Raw genomic sequence first — 26252 nt, forward strand, 5'->3', positions numbered from 1 at the left:
AAAAACCAACTCATTACCTTTAGCCACCTAGCTTTTTGCTAACAGGGTACTTAGCTTAATATCACTGGTACTAATTAATGGCCAGTTTTTTTATGCAAGTTGGCTGCTATTGTTAACTGTCAACTTCGTCCTTCAAGGGCTTGCTAGCTAACATAGTCACTGTCTAACTTACTGGAATGTAACTTAGATCGCTAGCTTACACTAACAAAATAGGCATTGTTTGTAGCCACTGCCTGAAATTAAGTCCCGCAAAATCGTTCATTACAAGCCAGAATGCTGGATACAAGTAAACTTACTCTACCGGTTGGTCCTTCTAGTGCTCGAAGTTTGAGACAAAATGTCAACTATATATATACCCGAGTTTTTGATGCATCGAGCACATAACCATGTAAACTGAACACCTGTTAGACTTCGATTTGTATGCACCGCGTGCACGTGCCTTAGGTGATGCGCAAACAAATCTGATTGTCACAAACCGATAACTGCATTTAATAATAATTTCCTGTTGATATTTTGTCAAAATTAAGAACCAACCCCACGGACATTTTGCAGAGTAAGTTAAAATATAATTGTATTTAATATTCATGACAGACAAGGGATGTTTGTCAATATTTTTAAATAGGGGGAAAAAACGAGACTCCCACTGTCTTCGTATGGTGTTTTAATGAAGCTCACTTTGAAGCGGTATGCTAGTGTAACAGTGTTTCCTCGCCCCTACCTGGGCTCGAACCAGTGTACCCTCTGCACACATCAGCTCCCACGAAGCATCGTTACCTATCACTCCACAAAAGCTGCGGTCCTTACACAACAAGAGAAACAACTACTTCAAGTCTCAGAGTGAGTAACGTCACCAATTGAAACGCTATTAGCGCGCACCCGCTAACCAGCTAGCCATGTCACGCCGGTTACACTCGTTGGACCATTGAAATTTACTCCTCCTTATAACAGGCTCGCTGACCTGTAGAACCCCTATATCTGGGATGAACCCCCCTGTCATTTAGGCCCTACCTGTCAACCACTTTACACTACGTCTGTGTACGAATCTCCATCTCACAACCACTGTTTACAATTGCTGAAGTAGTGCATAAATGATTAATAGGCTACTGCTACACTTTCGGCATATCAGTGCACTTTCCTGCAGACACTGCAGATTCAATGTCAAGACTTGTATGGTCAAGAATCAAGATAGAGGTCAACAGTGGGCCGAGGCAGTCTGTTACTTCTGTTTTACTTGTCCTCATGTGTGGGTAAAGATAAGGCAAATCAAATGTTATTTGTCACAGTGAAATGCTTAGTTACGGGTCCTATTCTAACAATGCAAGGATAAAGATACAACAAAGGAGTAAATACATTATGTGAATAACAAATAATGATAACGAGTAAAAAAATACAAACGTGACTATATACAGGGAGTACCGGGTAATAACGTGACTATACACAGGGAGTACCGGGTAATAACGTGACTATATACAGGGAGTACCGGGTAATAACGTGACTATATACAGGGAGTACCGGGTAATAACGTGACTATATACAGGGAGTACCGGGTAATAACGTGACTATATGCAGGGAGTACCGGGTAATAACGTGACTATACGCAGGGAGTACCGGGTAATAACGTGACTATATGCAGGGAGTACCGGGTAATAACGTGACTATACGCAGGGAGTACCGGGTAATAACGTGACTATACGCAGGGAGTACCGGGTAATAACGTGACTATACGCAGGGAGTACCGGGTAATAACGTGACTATATGCAGGGAGTACCGGGTAATAACGTGACTATACGCAGGGAGTACCGGGTAATAACGTGACTATACGCAGGGAGTACCGGGTAATAACGTGACTATACGCAGGGAGTACCGGGTAATAACGTGACTATACGCAGGGAGTACCGGGTAATAACGTGACTATACGCAGGGAGTACCGGGTAATAACGTGACTATACGCAGGGAGTACCGGGTAATAACGTGACTATATGCAGGGAGTACCAGTACCGAGTTGATGTGCAGGAGTACGAGGTAATTGAGGTAGATGCACTATATTCACTATATATACAAAAGTATGTGGACACCCCTTTCAAATTAGTGGACTCGGCTATTTCAGCCACACCAATTGAGCACACAGCCATGCAATCTCCATAGGAAACCTTTGCAGTAGAATGGCCTTCCTGAAGAGCTCAGTGACTTTCAACGTGGCACAGTCATAGGATGCCACCTTTACAACAAGTCAGTTCGTCAAATTTCTGCCCTGCTTGAGCTACCCTGGTCAACTGTAAGTGTTGTTATTGTGAAATGGAAATGTCTAGGAGCAACAATGGCTCAGCCGTGAAGTGGTAGGCTCACAGAACGGGAGCACTGAAGCACGTAGCGTGTAAAAATTGTCTGTCCTTGGTTGCAACACTCACTACTGAGTTTCAAACTGCCTCTGAAAGCAACGTCAGCACAATATCTGTTTGTCGGGAGCTTCATGAAATGGGTTTCCATGGTCGAGCAGCTGCTCACAAACCTAAGATCACCATTTGAAATGCAAAGCATCGGCTGGAGTGGTGTAAACGCTTGATGCCATTGGACTCTGGAGCAATGGAAACACGTTCTCTGGAGTGTTCACCATCTGGCAGTCCGACGGACAAATCTGGGTTTGGCGGATGCCAGGAGAACGCTACTTGCCCCAACGCAAAGTGCCAACTGATGGTCTGGGGCTGTTTTTCATGGTTCGGGCTAGGCCCCTTAGTTCCAGTGAAGGGAAATCTTGACGCTACAATGACGTTCTAGACGATTCTGTGCTTCCAACTTTGTGGCAACAGTTTGGGGAAGGCCCTTTCCTATTTCAGCATGACAATACCCCCGTGCACAAAGCGAGGTCCATACAGAAATGGTTTGTCTCGATCGGTGTCGAAGAACTTGATTGGCCTGTACAGAGCCCTGACCTCAACCCGAATGAACACCTTTGGGATGAATTGAAATGCTGGCTGTGAGCCAGGCCTAATCGCCCAACATCACTAATGCTTTTGTGGCTGACTGGAAGCAAGTCCCCGCAGCAATGTTCCAACATCTAGTGGAAAGCCTTCCCAGAAGAGTGGAGGCTGTTATAGCAGCAAAGGGGGGACCAACTCCATATTAATGTCCATGATTTTGGAATGAGATGTTCGACATGTAGGTGTCCACATACTTTCAGTCATGTAGTGTTTGTACATATAGGTAGGGGTAAAGTGACTCTGAAACAGGATAGATAATAGACAGTAAGTAGTATGTCTGTTTGCAGTGGCAGATAGCTGGCCCTCCATATTGATGTTCAATGGCCATCCCCCTCCTGCAGTCGGTGTTTGCAGCAAAGGAAGGATTTCCTCCTGGTCTGGTGCTGGCTTTTCCCTATGTGGACAGGAAGTAGGGATGAGTGATAAGGTGCTGCTTTACACAGCAGGGAGTTTAGTTTGGCCTATTTTATTATTATTATTGCTCACTGCTCACCATGATGTGTGCTGCTATAAATGATGTTGAAAGCTTACAAAACGATGTGGTTGTTATTTTCATTTTCAAAAGGCATATTCTTTATGAGAACTCAGACACACACTTACGAAAGAACACAGGCAAATGTCACTGCACTCCCTCCATTCTTACCGAAAGATAAAACATGCCACTTACAATGTTTTTGATATCAAGATAGGTCTGATATTAAAGGTTCTTCTAAATGTCAGGGACATCCTGAAACCATTACCCCTATCCATGTTGATTCAGCTTAACTCAAGTTTGATTTAAGCTGAATATCATAGCATGACATCACTAGGCTATGGTCAGTCACAAGGCCAGGAATAGCTCCTGGCCCATTTGCCCTAAAAGTGCTGTACTTGAAAAGGCATTCTGCAGAGTCTATTTTCACTGGAGCTTCTTTGTGTTGGTTTTGTGCCCAGTTAGCATGTATGTCATGTTGAGTGTGAGAGCGGCTGCATGTTTATTTTCTGGTCATGCCTGGCTGGATCTGGCTGAGGTTGTTCATTACAGGAGCCTGCTAGACCACCTGATCACACACCTCCTCTGTGACACACACACACACACACACACACACACACACACACACTCACACTCACACTCACACACAAAGTACGCGTGCATTCACACACCACACACTTAAATGCCTGAGACTCTGGAGTATAGGCTTACCTCAAAGGCAATGGAAAAAGCCAAGACAACAATTCAGAGAGAATTTGCTTTATTATAATTTTTTCTAAGATGCAGTGTAAACAACTTCCTTGACCTAAAACAGCAGGTGGCCTCCATGGGAACAATGGTAAATAAGTGCAAGTGTTGTTGGTGATAACTGTGTGTGTGTGTGTGTGAGGAAAAGACAGAGGGGATGTTTACCACAGTGTCACTTCATCCTCTCCATGCTTTTGCTGTGAATGTTGGTGGGATCAGGGTCAACTGGGATAGCTGCTGTTAGGAGGTAAAGCTCTGGGGAAACCCACTCAACAAGGTCCTTTTCCCTGCTGAGTCAAGCTGAGACCTCTTGGCATGTGATTTTCCTCTTTTCAAAACACACTGGATAGCTTTGAACTCGTTATCTTTAACCCCTGTCCACAGTGTAGACTACTTTCCAACACCATGTTCAACATACCATAGAATACCAGGGTATGGCTGTGATTCTGCTAATGTGTCAGAATTTAGAAGCACATCTTAGCTAGGCTGTGTTAATAAATGACAGTCAGGCTAGCCTATGTGACTGAGTAGTCTATTTTAGAAAGTCAATGTGTGTTCTTTGAAGTATAAAGCTCAGCTTGTAATCAGCCTACTCACTTTCTCTGGACACCAGCTTATCAGAAAACGAAACCAGTCTAAATTTCCATGTCATTTACATCTACGCACGTTCAATCGTCTACCTCCTTGATGGGTGTGATTTGGACAGTTCATGTAGCATTCCGACTGTAAATAAACTCTCAAACAGCCTCTGTAATGATAACAAGCAACCTGCCTTGAGGGAATTATTTTTCATATGCTGGAGTTCTTTCAATGCTCGTACTGGACTGCATTTAGTGAAGTTGTCAAGCCCCCGAACAAGAGACATGGCTATTCAAAATATTTCTGATCTGCCTACTCGCTGAAGAAGTTAGGCCTAAGTTATCGCAATGAATACCACAGTGCGAAATACACCTTCTGCCCTGCCTTGAAGTGTATTATGTTGAGAATGTGTTCATGAAGCTCACATTAAACAATGCATTGTTCCTTTAGAAAAGGCTCACACACGGTAGGACAAGGCTAGTCATTTCATACCATAGAGAAAGATGGGTCATTGTTATAATTCACATTGACATCAGTGACATTGGAAACCACAGGCCTAACCAACGGAAGCAATGAATGACTAAGGGCAATACCTCATTGTATGTTATTGTTGTCAGCCAAATGAGTCAATAATACTTGTTCAGATAATTTTAATACCACAGCTTTAGTGAAAATCCAGACTTATGTTTTGCTCAGTAATGGGCTACACAGTCACAGTGGCATTTCAACCCTCTGCCATTGGCCTGACTCTGGTATGGATATCAAGTCCTGTGCCAGAAGCCGCAATCTCAAATCCATTGTGAATAGCTGGGCGTAGGTGTGAACTGTGCTATACAGGTTAGGTGACACTAGACAGCCATTAGCAGGTCCGTGTCTGTCTAGTGTTGCCATTAGGATGACAGTTTGTCATTATCTCTCTGGCAGGGTGCAGCTCCGCTTGCCCCAGTTCTCTCGCCAGGCCTGCAGGGCTCAGGGCTGACACTGGTTCTGTGGGTGAGGCTGAGGAACAGAAGAGAGAGCAGCCTGGCCTGATCTTATGTAACAGTTTCCTCCGTGCCACTCCCATGGTTGTCCGTTATTACTGTGTACCTGTTAGACTTGCCAATTCCAGACAGTCATACTGTAATTTACTCTGTTCCTGTGTGGTTCATAGGGCTCTATAGGCCTGGCTTAGGTCTAGTGACCAGAATAACATATATCATACATGAGCTACAATAATATATTACCCATAATTCTGATGTTAACTAGTGTATAAACAGCGTAAAAAAACATTTAACAACAATTTCCATGACATTGACTGACCAGGTTAATCCAGGTGAAAGCTATCATCCCTTATTGATGTAATTTGTTAAATCCACTTCAGTCAGTGTAGATGATGGGGAGGAGACCGGTTAAAGAAGGGTTTTTAAGCCTTGAGAAATTTGAGAGATGGATTGTGTATGTGTGCCATTCAGAGGGTGAAGGCGCAAGAACAAATATTGTAGTGCCTTTTGAACGGGGTACAGTAGTAGGTGCTATGCGCACCGGTTTGTGTCAAGAACTGCAACGCTGCTAGGTTTTTCACATTTAACAGTTCAAGGGTCCACAACCCAAATGACATCTAGTGAACTTGACACAACTGTGGGAAGCATTAGAGTCAACATCAGCCAGCATCCCTGTGGAATACTTTCGACACCTTGTAGAGTCCATGCCCAGATGAATTGAGGCTGTTCTGAGGGCAAAAGGGGAGGGTGCAACTCAATATTAGGAAGGTGTTCCTAATGTTTGGTTTACTCAGTGTACTATCTGTCTTTACCTTAAGATCAGGGTCAGCTCAGTCCACTCCTATTCCTGCCAGTGAGCTGGCCGGCCGGTGTGGGTGTGACGTCCCTAAGCTTGGTACAGCACCAAGATAAGCATCTGGCAGTATAAAGGAGCACTGTGTCATGACCCCCAGGCAATTAGCATTTCAAACAATGTGTGCCATGATAAAATGCAGCTGGCATACAGCTGTCCTCTTTATCCCCACCTCACACAGGCCTCAGAGCGCCATTTCAGTAATTTAGGCTTAGATGGTGTTCTTTCACAAAACGGGCTTGATATTTCTGGATTCATGATGTCAAGTACAGTAGAAAAACAGATCATTTTTTTGGCCAAACAGAGTACTAGGCCCATCACCTAATGCAGAGTCAGCACTGACCTACGTCTGTGTAAATAAATAAGTATGACAACGGTGACATGCGTTAATGAGTGTGACGTCCAGCAGGGATACCTAGTCCCCATCTTGACATCGGTGTACTGGCTAGATGCTGTGCTTCGGCCAGGCTATAATCCCCATCTTGGCCGAGGTGCACAGGCTAGATGCAGTGTTGGGTACTCAGGTCAGTGCCTGGGACTATGGAGTAAGGCTCACCTCTAGCTGCATGGCCTGATGCTAATGCTAGCTGGTGTTTGATGTTTAGGAGTCAACATCAGGTCTGTGGTCTATAGTTCAGTTTGGCCATTTCCGTTAAGCTGACATACTGTAGAAGTGCAGGCTTTGGTGCAGCAAGTCTACTAATGAAGTGTGTTGATTAGATTGGGGGAAAGGAAACATTTGCTGTGGCTCAGTTGGTAGAGCATGGTGCTTGCAACGCCAGGGGTGTGGGTTTGATTCCCACGGGACCAGTATGAAAATGTATGCAGTCACTACAGTAAATCGCTCTGGAAAAGAGCTCCTGCTAAATGACTAAAATGTACATTTGTATGTCCTGATTTGAAGAGAAATTAAACGTGTACCTGCAGTGGTTGTTTATTTGGAACCCTACTATTGAATCATTTATGAACAGTCTTAGGAACGGCTACAGAAACATCCAAGATTTCCGCTAACGGGTTGGAAGAGATCAGGACTAGGCTTGAGTGGTATCCAGATTTTTATATTGTTATATCATCTTTCTCTCATACTGGGATTTACGGCATAGCACTAAAGGGGGCGCTAAAAACGCAAGAAAAGCTTGTTGGGCCTCTTACCAAAGTGCTAACAAAATTATCACAAACTAATAGTGAAATCACATTGACGCTGTTACCTAAATGTTAACGAGCGAAAACGAACAGACCTAATTGCAAATCCAGATCATAAAGTTATACAAGCATATCTAGTAGCTACCGAATGTCATTTTCTTTGAGTGTGGACATTTACAAGCGAAAGTGAATGAGAAAAATTGTGCAAATGAACAAAGTTGTGATCAGGGCTGACAACATTTAGTCGACTGTTTGGTCGATAGCCTGTTTGCCGACCAAAAATGTTTTTGTCAAGCAGTGGCATGCATACATACATACATACATACATACATACATACATACATACATACATACATACATACATACATACATACATACATACATACAGTCAAACGTTTGGACACATTCAAGGGGTTTTCTTTATTTTTACTGTTTTCTACTATGTAGACACAACCTATGAAATAACACATGGAATCATGTAGTAACCCAAAAATTGATTAAATAAATCAAAATATATTTTATATTTGAGATTCTTCAAAGTAGCCACCCTTTGCCTTGATGACAGCTTTGCGCACTCTTGGCAATCTGCTTTATCTCCTAAAGTATTGCACAAGTCGACTGCAGGTAAATACAAATATTGAAATGTATTTAAAAAAATCCAGGAAATAGTTTTGACGATATGTAAAAATCATCCCATGGCTTTTTCCAAATACCCCAATATACGGTATACCGCCCAAGCCCAATTAAGACCTGTCACAACTAAGTCCCACAGGGAGGAAGGTCTGGCTTTGGGAAAACACTGTTGCTCTATATTTCGGAACAAACACCTGACTGATCCAGACCATTCAACTCTCCTCTGCATTTCCTAGTATATGTCAATCAATCTCTAATGTCTATTATTCTCAACTACAGTCCTCCAAGTCCAAACAGTCATGAATATTCACTTAAGAGAAGAGGGAAGTGTGTTTGAGGAATAAGAAATAGACATGTTGTGACTCTCTGTATTCTCAGAGTGTATTTCTGAGCTGTAAAGAGGGAGTTGATTGAGTGAAGTCTGGAGAGACTTACTATGCTTCACTGACCTTAGGCAAATATTTCAATCATTCACCTTCATTTTAACTATATTCAAAAAGGGTTTAGTGTCGTTTCTGCTTGGTCACTCAAGGTCCCTGTGATTGTTTTATTTTATTTATTTCATTCTCATCAATTTAATGTGTTTGACAGTTGTCATTCTGCAGAATCTGAAGGAATGTTAAAAAGTTCATGATTTTTATCAAAGCTTGACAAAAAATGTCTCGCAATCTACAATTATTTTGCACTGTAGGCTGAATGCTGAGTTAAATGTAAGAAGGGCAGAGGAACATTACAACGTCAAATGCAATAGAACAAAGGGTGAGGAGTAGCCTAGGCCTAGCCTATGTTCTGCACTGAGCAATATTTATTGTGTTCTTTAGACAGCTCATGAGTCAACCAAACTGGTAAGTTTGGTCAGACTGGTTTCATGGTCTTAAGTTCAATGTGAAAACAGTAGGCTACCAATGGCAAGTCCACCACATATAATACCTAATTAATATCTGCTTGATCTCACTAACCATTCATATCAGTGTTGTCACGATACCAGAATGTTCACTATGATACTGATCAGGGCCTAAAATTAACTTTTGGTCCACCAGCCACTGTGGAAGGTAGATTTCAAAAAAAAAAATCTACCAGACAAAATATTTTTGGGACATAATTACATAAAAAAAAAACAACAACACAAAACAGATGACCATGGTTTGTAATGTTTCTAAAACAAGAGATGTATTAGTAAGAAGTAATGTGGTATATTGCTCAATTTCGTACTTTTTTCTTTTTGACCTGTCTTTTAATGAAAATATCAGAGACAATATGTTCAGCTGCCCCTTTAAGTGCGGGAGGTTGACGTGGTAATGGGCCACTCGAGTCCTCTCACGTGTCTGTGAAAAAATTAAAACCTGTGTCTGTGATATGGGATCTGACTAGCAGTTGAAGCAGCAGAGTCAAACCAACGTTGAAAAACAACCGAGTTTGTGAACCAGGTAAATGGTCAAAAAACATTAAGAGTCTCACTTTGTTGACTTTCGAGTAAATTAGACAAACTTATGCCTGTACGTAGCACCTCCAAAAATGAATCTATCAGCACTTCACTCATTGCTCACGGCTACCTTGACAGGCAGTGTTGCTGTGCGAGATTGGATATAGGATTCCAATTTATTTGTGCAGTTAGCGGCTATGAAAAACAGCAGAAATACTTTGAAAACAGCTACTGCAGCATTTTTATAACCCAAACTCGCACATGTGCTCAAACTTGACTTTTGCCCATTTTTATTGACGAATATAATGCTCGCATTGTAGAACCTTTCAAATTGACCACCCGCCAACACATCTGGTGAAATATACCATTCTTAGATAAAACTAGGGGTGCAAATTTTCCTGAAATTTTACATGGGAAGTTAAAGCCAGGAATGTTGCTTAAATTCATTGAAAAAGTTAATTTATAACAGTGAACCTTCTATGTGGGATACACAAGGCAATTCTGGGCTTATTTTGGTTAAACTGCCCCAATTCAATGGAATTGCAACCCTCTGCATGCACAGTGCACTCTTCCATCACATGTACAGCTGATTCTCAAGATCTTGCACACCAATGAGATTCTATTGAGCCCACACTACTACACTGTCTGAGCCAAGGACTACATGCTTTCTGGTAAGTCTTTATTACAATACTGGGTGGGGTGACTATATTTTATATGACACATGATTTTTGTTGTTAACTAATAGTAGCCTACAGCAAAGTTTGTTTAAATCATTTCTAACTTAACAATTTCTGTTAGTTAGTTTTTGCTACAATGTGGGTTTTAGCTTGCTTGAGCCTGCTAACTGAGGAGTGTTAATTCACCTGTTTCCATACATGTTTCATTTTAAAACATGTATCTTACAAAGGAGTTGTTTAATCTAACTGCATAACCATTTATCTGTACATGGAATTCTATTTTTATTTTTTTTACTCATTTTTTTTCTAAACTTTACAGGAAAATACCACAAGCACTATCTGATGTGTGGAGACATTTCACTGCAGCTAATGTAGAAGGAAAGGCTGTGTACATTTGCAAATACTGTGCCAAATCATATGTGAAGAATGCAACAACGATGCAGAATCATCTGGCCAAGTGCATAAAGTTCCCCCAGCGCTCACAACAAGCAACCTCTGACAAAAGTCCCTCTACTTCTATTTGAGGTGAAAATGATGAACCCAGACACCTTATCGATTGCAACAGCTCATGGTTCTCCTGGAATCAGAAATGCTGATGAATGTCTTGCTTGAGGTGTGTATGCAACTGGTTCACCTCTGATGCTCACAGGCAATGTGTATTGGGAAGAAATTTCGGTTATGTTCTTCGCCCAGCATACACCCCTCCAACCAGACATGCTTTATCTACTCATTTGCTGAGTTCAACAGAGTTCAAGTGAAGGTCAAGCAAATCATAGAGAAAGGAGACTGTATTGCAATCATCTCTGATGGGTGGTCGAATGTTCGTGGGCGAGGAATAATTAACTACATCATCTCCACCCCTCAACCAGTATTCTACAAGAGCACAGACAAAAGGGACAACAGACACACCGGTCTCTACATCGCAGATGAGCTGAAGGCAGTCATCAATGACCTTGGACCACAGAAGGTATTTGCACTGGTGACAGACAATGCTGCAAACATGAAGGCTGCTTGGTCTAAAGTCCTACCCTCACATCACACCCATTGTCTGTGCTGCTCATGCATTGAATCTGCTCCTCAAGGACGACATGGCACTGAAAACAATGGGTACACTCTACAAGAGAGCCAAGGAAATGGTTAGGTATGTGAAGGGTCATCAAGTTGTAGCAGCAATCTACCTCACCAAGCAAAGTGAGAAGATTAAGAGCACCACATTGAAGCTGCCCAGCAACACCTGTTGGGGTGGTGTTGTCAGTCATCATGTTTGACAGTCTCCTGAAGGGGAAGGAGTCTCTCCAAGAAATGGCCATATCACAGTCTGCCGATATGGACAACCCCATCAAGAGGATTCTCCTGGATGATGTATTTTGGGAGAGAGTGGTAAGCAGCCCGAAACTCCTGAAACCTATAGCAGTAGCCATTGCACGGAATGAGGGAGACAATTCCATCCTGTCTGATGTTCAGACTCTGCTTGCAGATGTAAGAGAAGAAGTCCATACAGCCCTGCCCACTTCACTGTTGCTCCAAGCAGAGGAAACTGCAGTTCTGAAATGCATAAAAAAGCGTGAAGACTTGTACCTGAAGCCCATACATGCCACAGCGTACATGTTGGACCCCAAGTATGCTGGCAAGAGCATCCTGTCTGGTGCAGAGATCAACAAGGCCTATGGTGTCATCACTACCATGTCTCGCCACCTTGGCCTGGATGAGGGAAAGGTTCTTGGCAGTCTGGCAAAGTACACTTCCAAGCAAGGGCTTTGGGATAGAGATGCAATATGGCTGTCGTGCCAACATATCTCATCAGCCACCTGGTGGAAGGCACTTTGTGGATCTGAGGCTCTTTCCCCTGTTGCCTCCATCATCCTCCAAATCCCACCAACATCAGCCTCCTCAGAGCGCAACTGGTCCTTGTTTGGGAACACACACACCAAAGCACGCAATAGGCTGACCAATACAAGGGTTGAAAAATTGGTGGCCGCCCGGGCAAATTTGAGGCTTTTTGAGCCTGACAACGAGCCATCCTCAACAAGGTTGGAAAGTGACAGTGAAGATGAGGCCTCAGAGTCAGATGTTCAAGTGGTGGACATTGAGGATGTTCCATAAGAAGACATGGAAGCCTGAGAGGAAGACAACCAAAGCTTTAGTTTCTAGACTATCATTTTACAGATGTATGTTGAAAAACTTTTTGGGAGATGATGGATCATTCAATATTCCCTTTTGTTGTTAAGTGAAATCATCCCATGTGAAGATTCAACTCATTTAATTAAAGTTCAATTCGTAACTAAATAGTTTTTTTTTTAATGTTTATTGGACGGATTTAAATCATTTGCAATTATGTCTACTTATGATAAGGTCAAATGTTTCTATTTCTGTCTCCATATGATATGGTAAATGCAAAAAACATTACATTTAAATGGTATTAATATTAATTTGCATATATTTCCATTAATTCCTGTTAATTCCCATGGACATTTTCCACCTCTGAATATTCCTCAAAATGTAAAAAATGTATATATATTTTTTAAATAACTTTTTAAATTATTCCCCAAAATGTGCAACCCTAGATAAACTATGCTAAATATATTCACATGTCACCAAATAATTGATTAAAACACACAGTTTTGCAATTAATGTCTACTAGCACCATGGTGTATCTAAAATAATAACAGTAGACAATGTATGAGGCTAATTATTATACTAGATGTTGTACACACCTTGTGACATTAAATTGTTCAGTGCAAATCCAACCCTTGTCAGTGCAGTGTCTGGAAACAGGAACTTATGGGATCCTTAGTTTAAAACATACACACAACTACTACCATGTTCAATGCCAGATACTTTTGAAGGTTGGTGAAGATGGTTGAAATCATGAAGATGGTTTGCCTAAGACTACCACAACAATTACATTGTCTATGCTAAATGTGTTTAAATTGTAAAATAAATATATAGTTTGGCTATAAGAAATACATTTTATTCAATGGGGCAAGGCAGAAATGACACACACAATACTTTTCATTTTACCCATACAACAATATAGCCTATTATTAATTAAAGTAGGTCTGTTTATGATATATCATGTTATTGATCATGTTATTCCAAATGAGATTTTATATATCCATACAGTTTAAGGGGTCACTTTTGTCATGACAACAAGGTGAAGGTGTTCTCTCCTCAAACAGCACAACAGAATCATTCAGATTGACAAGGCACAGCATGTGACAACCATTTTGTCTAACTGAGGGATGTCTCCTTCCATATCTGGAAAAGGATGAAGTAGAAACTGATGCTGCTGCAGCATTGCTCATCTTCACAAGTTGGAATCCAGTCGACATGGGTGTCTTGATCGATGTCAGCTGGTGAACCTACAGTAAATAAACTAACGAAAAGCACACCTGCTGTATGAATATCACTTCTTCAGGTCACCTGTACCATCAGGGCTCTTGATTGTTTGGTTGTGTTTAATTCATTTAAGTGTTTCAGTGTCATATACAGATAAAATCTATTGTTTGGCTGAAACAACCAATAGTCAACACAGCAGGTTATCATATCCCATTGAGGTATTTGTCCTATGCTGTAATGTCCATACATTTACCCTCCTTATAAAGTTTTCAACAACTGATCATTGGGTCAGTGCCACTGGAGTTTTTAGGACAGTAATGTCCTCCTCCAGGTTATATATTGTAAAATGTGTGAATCCCCTTTTCATAGGCCTAGATTACATGGTTGCGTTCAAAACAAGCTCATTTTTATTGATCTGTGGTCAGTGTCAGCAGAGTAGGCCTAGGTACTCTGTGATTTGTCATATTAAAACAGATGCTGCTTATGTCTCCAGTCATATAAAGTGTAGTAGAATTGCATGAAGTGTTTATCAAAGGCCAAATTTTTCCTGTGCAAAGGAAAGAAACATGGCTGATATAGCCTATAGGCCTATGCCACTATGCGCTCATTAATAGCCTAAATTATGACTATCCAATCTACTCATCACATTAGGAATAGTAGACCTACATTAGTCTGCAAATGTGATGATAGATAAATGCAATGCTTTATTATAAAGGTGCATTTTTATGGTGGAAAAAAAAAAGAGCTTCCCCAAAACTTAACTCATTAACTATGTAAGAGGCACATGCTAATATCTGGACTACAAGCTATCTAGTTAGCTTATGTTGGCTAACTTAGTCTTGTTGTTAACACCTGGTTAGCATAACAGCTAAACTAAACTCGCAAATCAATCAGACTTACCAGTGATGAAATGATCAGAGCAGACCCTGGAATGACAGCTGTCTAGGTTCAGGTCTTGACGGGCAAAAAAGTTTTCACTTTTTTTTAACAGTTCTTAAGTCTTCTCTCCTTGGTGTTTCTTGATTGCGGGTAATCTAAAAAAAAATTAAAAAAGAATCCTGTCTTTTTAGAGCAGGCAAACACTGCACATAAAATGACCGTGGTGATGAATCAACTAGTTTTGGGCACTGTTATCATGCAGTTTATGGTAGCCACTCAGCTGTTGTCAGAAGAATTCATGTGGTGGTCTCCCAACATGGCCACCAGAAGGTGTTTATACGTCAACTGCAAGCCCTTTGTTGAATCTAGTGTAAATGAGACGGGATGCAAAGGAAGATCATTTGTTTTTGGTGGTGAGGGAGACGACGTGAATTTAATAACGTTTTTGGTTACAGTCAGCTTTGAAATCAGCATATTTTGTTTTATGGTTTTCATATTATCACAAACAAAGTACTAGGGTAGTGAATGTAGCTGTAAGGAATGTTAGCCTACAGTTAAAGCTGGAAGCTACCAATTTTGTTTTGCGTTGTAAAAGTGTTCTAGCCTGCATTACTCTTATCAAAACAATGGCCATCAAGTTGATACATTTCTACTTGTCGTGTTACATTATTCAAGTGTGTGAACTTCTGTGCAGCGTGAGTGGGAAGGTAATGCAGCTCAGACAGCTCTAGCATTGAATGGCTATAAAGGGGCTGCACTGATACAGACTTGACCCTCTCAATCACGTGAGACACATTTGACAGATGTAACAATAATTCTAGTGCCGAACTAATCCAAACTCTTAAAGTTGAGGTTCGCATTGGTGAAACAGCGCCACTGGTCATCCCAGGCACATTTCTGTTTTTTTTTTTTGTTTGTTTTTGAAACGTGGCAGAGGAGCATTCTGCATCGTGAATTAAAAAATAAATAATCATAGTGGGCTCCCGAGTGGCTTGCGGTCTAAGGCACTGCATCACAGTGCTAGAGATGTCACTACAGACCCTGGTTCGATCCCGAGCTGTATCACAACCGGCCGTGATCAGGAGTCCCATAGGGCGTCGTATAATTGGCCCAGCGTCATCCGGGTTAGGGTTTGGCCGGTGTAGGCCGTCATTGTAAATAAGAATTTGTTCTTAACTGACTTGCCTAGTTAAATAAAGGTAAAAAAATGTAGATACTCTGCTGTTCTATTGCGCGCGCAATGAAGTTTGAAGTAGGCTAACATCATTGTTGTATGGCCGTAGCAGTTTCCCCCGCTTCGGCTTCCAGCTTTGATCTGTTGTGGTACTCTAGGTTTACAGCCTAAAGGAAAATAAACCACTCATCGTGGCCTAATCCTGTTAATTAGTTACAGAGATGGGCCTACAGACTCTTCTCATTACTGCCTATAGGTGTGTATTGCCCCAGTAAATAGCCTCATGTTTCTTTTTCCATTGAAATCTAAAGGGTATTGTGTTTTTTTCTGGTGAGATAATCCGAAAGGCATGGAGGGTAGATTCCACATGGGCTGTAGGGTAATCAATAGATGACCATGCTGCTGAGAACAAAATTCCAAGGCGTATGTTCAGAATTGATGAGCAAGAACATGAGCTACCCGATTTGTTCTTAATTTTGGGTTAGAGGTTGGGGTAAAGTAAGATTTTTTGTTTGTTGAAAAAGCATCTTCATACTGTCCTTTTGCGGCATGGCCAGACAGTGATGACCGTGCAGCAGCTTGCCTCTCGCCTTCCGCTGCTCGCCATCCCTGGTTAATTAAGTAAGGCAACCTCATGAGGAAGAGTGACAGTCACCAGTTAAGCGGCTCCCCTGTGCTATATTGCCGAGATTAGCCGCTCCCTAATCTGTGAAAACAGACTGACTGGCCTGAGGTCAGGCTGCAGCCAGGTACTGCTACAATGTCTGTCAAAGGTTCAATCTGTTCTATAATACTGATGATGTGGCCTTTCATTTTCATGTTCCTGAAATGTCAAGTGTTATCATATTTAATTCCACTGGGACTCATATTTTGTACTTCAAAAAGTATGTCAAACAAAAACCAATGATTGCAAAGTTAAACAAACCATACTCTTTTTACAGTTTCCAGTGAAAATTTGACAAAAACACATTTACTTTAAGAACAGTACAGATGCGGAGTCTGGTAAAAGAATGACGGTTTGCTGTTTGTGCCGTCATTTGCTTACCAAACTTTGCATCTGCATTGTTTGCAGATTTGCAAATTCCAATAGGCGAAGGCTGACCTGAGTGATTTGTATCTGACAGTGGCGTGACATGCTTAGCTGCCAAGATCACTAGTTGTAAACCACTGTTATTTATCAGGGTGGATACATATGAATTCCAGCCTGAGTGAGCAGCTGTACCACGACTGCGTGGCCAAACACGACTCCAACACTATCATCATTAAGTTTGCAAACGACACAACAGTGGTAGGCCTGATCACCGACAACGATGAGACAGCCTATAGGGAGGAAGTCAGTTAACTGGCAGTATGGTCCCAGGACAACAACCTCTCCCTCAATGTGAGCAATACAAACGAGCTGATCGTGGGCTACAGGAAAAGGAGGGCCGAACAGGCCCCCATTAACATCGACGGGGCTGTAGTGGAGCGGGTCGAGAGTATCAAGTTCCTTGGTATCCACATCACCAACAAACTATAATGGTCCAAACACACCACGACAAAACCTTTTCCCACTCAGGAGACTGAAAAGCTTTGGCATGGGTCCCCAAATCCTCAAAAAGTTCTACAGCTACACCATCGAGAGCATCCTGACCAGTTGCATCACTGCCTGGTATGGCAACTGCTTGGCATCTGACCGTAAGGCGCTACAGAGGGTAGTGCGTATGGCCCAGTACATCACTGGGGCCAAGCTTCCTGCCATCCAGGACCTATATACTAGGCGGTGTCAGAGGAAAGCCCATAAAATTGTCAGATTCCAGTCACCCAAGTCATAGACTGTTTTCTCTGCTACCGCACAGCAAACGGTAGCGGAGTGCCAAGTCTAGGACCAAAAGGCTCCTTCCTTAACAGCTTCTACCCCCAAGCCATAAGACTGCTGAACAATTCATCAAATGGCCACCGGACTATTACATTGAACCCCCCCCCCCCTCCCCCCCCCCCCCCATTTGTTTTGTACACTGCTGCTATTCGCTGTTTTATTATCTATGCATAGTCACTTCACCCCTACCTACATATACAAATTACCTAAACTAACCTGTACCCCCGCACACTGACTCGGTATCGGTACCCCCTGTATATAGCCTTGTTATTGTTACTTTTTATAATTTTTTTATTATTCTAATAAACATTTTCTTAACTCTTCTTGAACTGCACTATTGGTTAAGGGCTTGTAAGTAAGCATTTCACAGTAAGGTCTACACTTGTGTTCGGCGCATGGGACAAAGTTTGATTTGATCTCCTTTAACCTCTGACGGCCAGGAGTTAATCGTCCACTGCTTAGAGAAGATGATGCATGTTGCTCAGGCTGTTATTAATGTCTTCTAACTTGAAAGCCTCAGTTCTAAATCACGCTGCCAGCAGCCAGGGCCATGCTCTGAGTAGTGTTGTCACTACACCACAATTTTGATTTCGATACTGATACCAGGTTTAGTATCACGATACTCGATACCATTATGATACTTGATAACAAAACGATACCAAAACAAGAAGGTGTATTAGCCAGTCACAGAATGGCACTTGAACCAGACAAATATTTTACATTTTAAAATCATTTAAACTTTTAGATTTTTTTAATGTATGCATTAATGAATCAATTATACAGTCTGGTAAAAAAAAAAATCTAACTACATAGCAACATAATGGTAATTTATTTTAATTGTAATCTCTATTAATAAACTGGGTAAATCAAGATATAGCCTAGGCCTATTCACAATACAGGTGAATGCATATTCAATAAATCTAATTGTATTTCTCACATACACATGTTTAACAGATGTTATTGCGAGTGTTGTGAAATGCTTGTGCTGCAATATCTAACAAGTAATCTAACAACTACCTAATACACACAAATATAAGTAAAGGGATGGAATAGGAATATGTAGACGACCTGAGAAACATTTGACAGAAGTACCGACAGTAACACAAATTCTAGTATCAAACCGTTTTTCATGTTCTAGTATCGAAAAAGTACAGAAGTTTTGGTATACCGTGCCAAACTAGCTTTGAGAGGCCTGTACGTTACAATGACCTGCCCTTCGCTGGCTGGCTGCAGTGCAGACTGAGTGCTTTATAAGCTCAGCAGCTACATGCATCAGTCTATAGTGTCAGTCCTAGTGAATGGACTTCCATTGACCTCATAAGGGAACCAATTTGGCTCAGTAGGATGAGTTATGATTGACGGCTCCGGGGCCTTCAGTGCTGCGCTGCTGGGTGGCTCTGGTCCATTCACTGGTGGTGGGAGCAGCTGTGTGTTATCAAGGCCTCTGAATGAGCCTGTTGCTGCTATGCTTCCATTGCTTCCTAGTACTGGATTTATCATTAGATTTATCATTAACCTCCTCTTAACATGGTCAAAAGTCAGCGACTCAGTTCTGCTCTGAGGGCTGTGGAGTGAGCTCCGAGCTCGCTTGGCTCACTGATTGGAGGTTTATTGTGTTTTCAGACACTTCCCTGGCTTCTCGCAGGTTGGCTTCTTGAAACTTGGTTTTGAAATAGCTGAGCTGTCGCAGAGTCTGTGCTGTGGCGGTGGTGAGATTAGGCTTGATTAGCAGTTGGCACACTCAGAGTTGCTGGTGTCAGAGGTAGACGAGAAGGAGGATGAAGAGCCTGCTGTGCCCTACTGATGTCCCCCATTGGGTCGGTGGCTGCTGTGGATAGACTGGGGTGAGAGAACAAGTGCCTGCTATGAAGGGTGTATGATCCTAATTGATTCAGGGCACTGCTCCAGGTATCCTTGAGAGAGGCAGTGAGTGGCACAGTGACTGAACTGCAGCACACTGCTGCCTGGCCTGCCTAGTGACACAGTGCCTGCTGCCTAGCCTACATTCCTCCAATGGGGGGGTCTCTCTTTCATCCATCTCTCCATGGCCCCAGGCACCTCCGCACTGAAACAAAACCACAGTATCTGAGAGAGCTGTTTTTAAAAATGTAATTATCCCTCTCCCTAGTCTCTTTATTCTCTCTCGCTCTCCGAGTGTGTAGGCCAGAGTGATATGGGATTTGGGTCGCTAGCTAACCCTGCATCCATCCATCTGTCTCCATATTAGTAGGCTACCCCACATCTCCTCAGCTCTGTGTTGTTGCCCCTCCGGCATCTTAGCCTGGTTAAAGACCTCTCTGTGCGTGTCTGCTCTTAGCCTCGTGCCAGAGTCGGCCTCTTTCTCTCCCTCATCCCTCTTTTTCCTGCCCCCCTTTGCTCTCTCTCTCTCGCTCTCTCTCTGTCTCTCTGTCTGTCTCCCTCCTCTTCCCTCTCTCTCTGTCTCTCTGTCTGTCTCCCTCCTCTTCCCTCTCTCTCTGTCTCTCTGTCTGTCTCCCTCCTCTTCCCTCTCTCTCTGTCTCTCTGTCTGTCTGTCTCCCTCCTCTTCTCTCTCTCTCTGTCTCTCTGTCTGTCTCCCTCCTCTTCCCTCTCTCTCTGTCTCTCTGTCTGTCTCCCTCCTCTTCCCTCTCTCCCACCAGATCCAGCTAAATTGCCACTGGTGTGCTGCACCTGCAGTGCCAGGCCTGTAGCCCAATCTTCCTGACAGACAGACAGCCAGAGCAGAGGCAGAGCAAAATGTATGCCAATGAGCGTCTCCTTCAGTCTGCCTGATCAAAAGCTGATTGACTAGGCCCTCCTGTATGAGTGTGACGTAGGATATTAATGACTCCATGCAGTGTGAATGGCAAACATTTCGCTCCCTGCAGCTAGGGAACATTTTACACACTTCTACAGTAAAATACCTCTTGTCATCATTATATGCCTACAGGAAGTGTTTCAGTCTGAACAGGTCAGGGAGCTGTTAGCCAAGTGTCTGGATGTTTTTACAGTACAGTGTAAATATTCCATTGGCTTCAGATGACTAGATGACCTTCACCAGTTCAACACTGTGGACTGGGCCTAATGCACACACCAGACAGTGCTATCTCACAGTTCAACGTTAATCAATTAGAACATGTGATGTAGTTCCAGTAAAGTGCACAAAACATTCAGTAGTTTACACTGTACACAATACAGGCTTTCCACCCAATTCACTTACTCCAACCAAATACATCCTCATTTTGTTAGTGTCTCTGGCCTAGTTGACTTGGCCCAGAGGCATGTCACACAGTAGTCTGGTATTGCATGAATCCCTGGGCAGTGGGAAATGTGTTAGAGCCCCAGTTCAACAGTTTAACCCAGAAGACCTAATCAGGTAGTCTACTTCTTAAATGGAAACATCAGTGCTAGACACTATTTTGGGTGTTTTTCCCGTCTCCCTACATAATTATGAGTGATGAGAGATGTTTCAGACATAATTATGCACCATAGCGGTATTTTTGCATTTTCGTGCCGGGAGAGCTCAACCAATGACGTCATTGGTTGATTAAGCCTGTTGTCTGATCTAAAAATTAATGGAGTCATGTTTTATAGCAATTATTGTGGTCTTTGTGTTTCGTCGATTGCTCGCTAGCAGCGATTAGATATCGTTGTCCTTGTTCAATAGAGACATTGGACTGGTCTCAATGATGTTCCTATCTGCCACGACACTGCAGGATATTTAGGTTGACTCATTTTCCCTTACTTTGTAAAGACTAGACCCTGACAGGAGCCCTACATCCTTGTCCAATTGTGTTCCCACCTTTTGAAGGCAGACCTTTCCAAACGGGGGCGTTACTAGTTTCTACAGGTTCACGGTAGACCATACACTGTCTAACTGAGATGGCTAGCTAAATAATTACAATGGCTGCTTCTGATTCCTCTGTCCAAGAAGAGCTGGATGACTAAACTGTTTTTGATGTTCTTTTACATACAGTTGAAGTCGAAAGTTTACATACACCTTAGCCAAGTACATTTAAACTCAGTTTTTCACAATTCCTGACGTTTAATCCTAGTAAAAGTTCCCTGTCTTAGGTCAGTTAGGATCACCACTTTATTTTAAGAATGTGAAATGTCAGTATAATAGTAGTGATTTATTTCAGCTTTTATTTCTTTCATCACATTCCTAATGGGTCAGAAGTTTACATACACTCAATTAGTATTTGGTAGCATTGCCTTAACCTCTCTGGGATCGTTCGGGACGCTCACGTCCCACCTCGCCAACAGCCAGTGAAATTGCAGGGCGCCAAATTCAAACCACAGAAATCTCATAATTAAAATTCCTCAAACATACAAGTATTATACACCATTTTAAAGATAAACCTGTTGTTAATCCAGCCACAGTGTGCAATTTCAAAAAGGCTTTACCGCGAAAGCACACCATGCGATTGTTAGGTCAGTGCCTAGCCACAGAAAACCATACAGCCATTTTCCAACCAAGAAGAGCTGTCACAAAAGTCAGAAATAGCGTTAAAATTAATCACTTACCTTTGATGATCTTCATCTGATGGCACTCCCAGGTCTCCATGTTAGACAATCAATGTTCGATAAAGTTCATCTTTATGTCCAAATACCTGCACAAAGTCCAGATGAAAAGTCAAAAAAGTTATATTAAAGTTAGTAGAAACATGTCAAACGATGTATATAATCAATCTTTAGGATGTTTTTATCATAAATCTTCAATAATATTCCAACCGGACAATTCCGTTGTCATTAGAAAGGAAAGAGAACGAGCGTGCGCGAGACTAAAGTTACGTATTTCAACTTGACCACTTGTTGAAACAGCTCTTATTCGATCCCCTTTCACAATACAAGCCTGAAACAACTTCTAAAGACTGTTGACATCTACTGGAAGCCGTAGGAAGTGCAATCTAACCCCACAGACACAGGATATTGGATCGGCAATCACTTAAAAAAAATAAAAAATACAAACCTCAGATTTCCCACTTCCTGGTTGGATTTTCTTCAGGTTTTTGCCTGCCATATGAGTTCTGTTATACTCACAGACATTATTTGAACAGTTTTGGAAACTTTAGAGTGTTTTCTATCCAAATCTACCAATTTATATGCATATCCTATCTTCTGGGCCTGAGTAGCAGGCAGTTTAGTTTGGGCACGCTTTTCATCCAAAATTCCGAATGCTGCCCCCTATCCTAGTGAAGTTAAATTGTTTAACTTCGGTCAAACGTTTCGGGTAGCCTTCCACAAGCTTCCCACAATAAGTTGGGTGATTTTTTTTTTTGCCCATTCCTCCTGACAGAGCTGGTGTAAATGAGTCAGGTTTGTAGGCCTCCTTGCTCGCACACGCCTTTTCAGTTCTGCCCACAAATGTTCTATGGGATTGAGGTTTGTGATGGCCACTCCAATACCTTGACTTTGTTGTCCTTAAGCCATTCTGCCACAACTTTGGAAGTATGCTTGGGGTCATTGTGCATTTGGAAGACCCATTTGCGACCAAGCTTTAACTTCCTGACTGATCTCTTGATGTTGCTTCAATATATCCATATAATTTTCCTGCCTCATGATGCCAACTATTTTGTGACGTGCACCAGTCCCTCCAGCAGCAAAGCACCCCCACAACATGATGCTGCCACCCCCGTGCTTCACGGTTGGGATGGTGTTCTTCGGCTTGCAAGCTTCCCCCTTTTTCCTCCAAACATAACAATGGTCATTATGGCCAAACAGTTCTATTTTAGTTTAATCAGACCAGAGGACATTTCTCAAAAAAGTACAATCTTTGTCACAATGTGCAGTTGCAAACCGTAGTCTGGCTTTTTTATGGCAGTTTTGGAGCAGTGGCTTCTTCCTTGCTGAGCGGCCTTTCAAGTTATGTCGATATGGGACTCGTTTTACTGTGGATGTAGATACTTTTTGTACCTGTGTCCTCCAGCATCTTCACAAGGTGAAGGTAGCCTAGTGGTTAGAGCTTTGGAATAGTAACTGAAAGGTTGCAAGTTCGAATCCCCGAGCTGACCAGGTAAAAAAAATCTGCCATTTGCCCCTGAACAAACCAGTTAACCCACTGTTCCTAGGCCGTCATTGAAAATAAGAATTTGTTCTTAACTGACTTGCCTAGTTAAATAAATTAAAGAAGTCCTTTGCTGTTGTTCTGGGATTGATTTGCACTTTTCGCACAAGTACGTTCATTTCTAGGAGACAGAACGCGTCTCCTTCCTGAGCGGTTTGACGGCTGCGTGGTTCCATGGTGTTTATACTTGCGTACTATTGTTTGTACAGATGAACGTGGTACCTTCAGGCGTTTGTAAATTGCTCCCAAGGATGAACCAGACTTGTGGAGGTCTACTATTTATTTATTTTCTTGAGGTCTTGGCTGATTTCTTTTGATTTTCCCATGATGTCAAGCAAAGAGGCACAGAGTTTGAAGGTAGGCTTGAAATGCATCAACAGGTACACCTCCAATTGACTGAAGTGATGACAATTAGCCTATCAGAAGCTTCTAAAGCCATGACATAATTTTCTGGAATTTTCCAAGCTGTTTAAAGGCACAGTCAACTTAGTGTATGTGAACTTCTGACCCACTGGAATTGTGATACAGTGAATTATAAGTGAAATAATCTGTCTGTAAACAATTGTTGGAAAAATTACTTGTCATGCACTAAAGTAGATGTCCTAACTGACTTGCCAAAACTATAGTTTCTTGACAAGAATTTTGTGGAGTGGTTGAAAAACGAGTTTTAATGACTCCAACCTAAGTGTATGTAAACTTCCGACTAGAATAGTTTATTCACTTGACTCAGGGTCAAACTCCATTTTATATATAGTGCTTTCAGAAAGTATTCACACCCAATAACCTTTTCAATGGGATATATTTATTTATTTATTTATTTTGTCACCGATCTACACACAATACTCTGTCAAAGAGGAAAAAAAGTATACCTTTAATTTTGTTAATGGAAAATAAAACGCCAATATATTTTGATTAACCTGGATTATACAATATTTTCCCAATCTTTGTAAAATTCTTAAAGCTCTGTCAAGTTGGTCAGCAATTTTCAATTCTTGACATATTTTTAAGCAGATTTAAGACCACTATAACAAGGCCAATTCAGGAACATTCAATGTCATCTTTGTAAGTAACTCCAGTGTATATTTGGCCTTGTGATTTAGGTTATTGTCCTGCTGAAAGGTGGATTTGTCTCCCAGTGTCTGTTGGTAAGCAGACTGAACCAGGTTTTCCTCTAGGACTTTGCCTGTGCTTAGCTCTATTCCTTTTCATCCTAAAATACTCCATAGTCCTTGCCGATGACAAGCATACCCAAAATTGATGAAGCCACCACCATGCTTGAAAGTATGAAGTGGTACTCTGATGTGTTGGATTTCCCCAAACATAATTATTTGTATTCAGTACCAAGAGTTCATTCCTTTTCCAAATGTATTCTGTACAGGCTTTCTTCAGGCTTCCTTTACACATCTACCAATAGGTGCCCTTCTTTGTGAGGCATTGGAAATCCTCCCTGGTCTTTGTCGTTGAATCTGTGCTTGAAATGCACTGCTCGACTGAGAGACCTTATTGTATGTGTGAGGTACAGAGATGGGGTAGTCATTCAAAAAGCATGTTAAACATCATTATTCCACCCAGAGTTAGTCCATGCAACTTATCTGACTTGTTAAGCACATTTTTACTCCTGAAGTTATTTAGACTTGCCATAACAAAGGGGTTGAATACTTATTGACTCCAAACATTTCAGGTTTTCATTTTTTATTAATTTGTTTAAAAAAAAATTACCTCCAAACATAATTCCACTTAATGGGTTATTGTGTGTAGATCAGTGACTCAAAATCTCAATTTAATCAATTTTATATTCAGGCTGTAACACAACAAAATGAGGAAAAAGTCAAGGGGTGTGAATACTTTCTGAAGGCACTGTACATACAGTATGTACAAGAGCTAGCAATATCTATACCACAATGCAGTTGTGAGCATACTAGGCATTCTGTGTTATAATACAACATCAGTCTAACTGAATATGGATGTTGTGTTGGATTAATGTTCCAGGCAGGGTCCTGAATGTTCTTGGGCAATGGCAGCTGGTCTGGAAGTACTTCATGACCTTCGACTCAGATGATACACTTTGGCTCTTGCCAGCCCCGTGCAGTCTTTTCCACTTCTGAGTAAGATCAAATTGTATCTGTCACATGCTTCTTAAACAACAGGTGTAGACTAACAGTGAAATGCTTATTTATGGGCCCTACCCAACAATACAGAGAGAAATAAATTGGATAAATAATAGACAAGTAATAAAAAATACACAATGAGTAACGATAACTTGGCTATATACTCGGTACGGAGTCAATGTGCAGTGGTATGAGGTAATTGTGGTAGTTACAGTGCATTTGGAAAGTATTCAGACCCCTTGACTTCTTCCACATTTTCTTACTTTACAGCATTATGCTAAAAATGATTAAATAGATTGTTTTCCTCATCCATCTACACACAATACCCCATAATGACAAAGCAAAAACAGGTTTTTAGACATT

At 41.7% G+C, this 26252-nt stretch overlaps 1 protein-coding gene across 5 annotated transcripts in view; it reads left to right on the forward strand.

Moving 5' to 3' along the window:
• The window catches only part of LOC106577869 (ral GTPase-activating protein subunit alpha-2), a 215601-nt gene that overhangs the window by 576 nt on the left and 188773 nt on the right, over nucleotides 1-26252 (forward strand). The window lies entirely within an intron of this gene.

The sequence above is a fragment of the Salmo salar genome, chromosome 01, assembly GCF_965601325.2.
Source record: "Salmo salar chromosome 01, fSalSal1, whole genome shotgun sequence".
Lineage (NCBI taxonomy): Eukaryota > Metazoa > Chordata > Actinopteri > Salmoniformes > Salmonidae > Salmo > Salmo salar.